This window comes from Carcharodon carcharias, chromosome 21 (genome assembly GCF_017639515.1).
Source record: "Carcharodon carcharias isolate sCarCar2 chromosome 21, sCarCar2.pri, whole genome shotgun sequence".
NCBI lineage: Eukaryota > Metazoa > Chordata > Chondrichthyes > Lamniformes > Lamnidae > Carcharodon > Carcharodon carcharias.
The window spans coordinates 4843122-4844509 of record NC_054487.1 but is presented as its reverse complement, the minus strand read 5'-3'; positions in this window follow the sequence as shown (position 1 = coordinate 4844509).

Below are 1388 nucleotides of genomic sequence, written 5' to 3'. Positions count from 1 at the left end.
GTGATTTAACTCAACTTAATGGCTGATGTAAGCTGCAGGAAAGTCCACCTAAAGCTCAGCAAATGTTTCAGGTATTGGCTTTCTCTTTTTGGGTGATATGCATCACGAATTTGTCGCCAATGGTTGAAAGAAAAACATAAATCATTAGGGAACAATTCACTATCAAAATCTGCAGAAATATCCCAACACACCATCGAAGCTGGTGAAGTTGGAGCATAACTGATTCCCAATCAACTGATCCGGATTCTATTCCTGGTTATCCAAATCTTTCACCTCTAAGCCAGGGAATCGGAAGCTGCAACTGTTGCTGGGCATTTTACTGCTAAAATGCACCGTTGGTGCAATTCAGTTAAAATACTTTCCAGCTCAATTTAAAATTTAACTCAGGTTTTATCCTTAGTGTTAGTAATTATGATTTTCCGTGAACTGTAGTGAGAAAGCAGAATGCAATTACTGGAATAAAAACAGAACCTGCTGGTCAAACTCAGCATGTTTGGCTGCTTTTGCGAAGAAAGAAACAGAGTTAACGTTTCGAGTCCAATATGACTCCTTCGGAACCAGAGAGAGGTAGATATGTGATGAATTTGATGCTGTTGAATAAAGCGGGTAGGGGCAGGTGGAGCAGAATAGACCTGGTATTGGAACGAATTCAGATAGCTATGAATCAAAGCGAAAATTACACCATCTTGTTCAATATTTCTCAAAATGATCATGTAAAAGCAAATTAAAGGAACATTTGCTTTTATTGAAACAGTTATTCCCTGCAGTGAAATCGGAGGCTTTTTTTTGGAAATTGATGAATTAAAGGCTAGCCAAAGGCGACGAGTGGTTTCCAGCGTTTATTTCATGGTCAGAGTTTGGGTTAGTCCTGCCTTCTTCCAGCACATTCCTGCTCAGGGTGGTCCATGCCAGAGGTTTGAAAGGCGGACGCTCAGCAGACTCGGTGTTAACAGTTCATGTGTTACACATGCTGCTGATATCTCTTCAGGAAAGGGCCCGGACCAAGCCAGCAGCGTGCAAATCGACCGGAGGGAAAGCCTCTCGAAAACAGATGGCTCCAGAAGCGGGCCGGACGCAAGTGCACTCCAGCCGCAGGCAGAGTGATAAAGCATCATCGCTACCGAGCCGGCGCTGTGGATCTGAAGGCGATCATCAGCTAGCAGAAACCCGGCGAGCTGCTCGTCCACAAATGTCACTTCCAGCGCCCAGTGCGGGAGATCGCTCAGGACTTCAAGACAGTCTTGCATTCCAGAGCTCGATCAACATGCCCCTGCAGGAAGCCAGCGAGGCTGACCCGGTGGAGCACTTTGAGGACACCAACCTGTGCTCCATCCACAACAAGCGAGTCCCCATCTTGCCCAAAGCCATCCAGCTGGCCCGCCGATCGG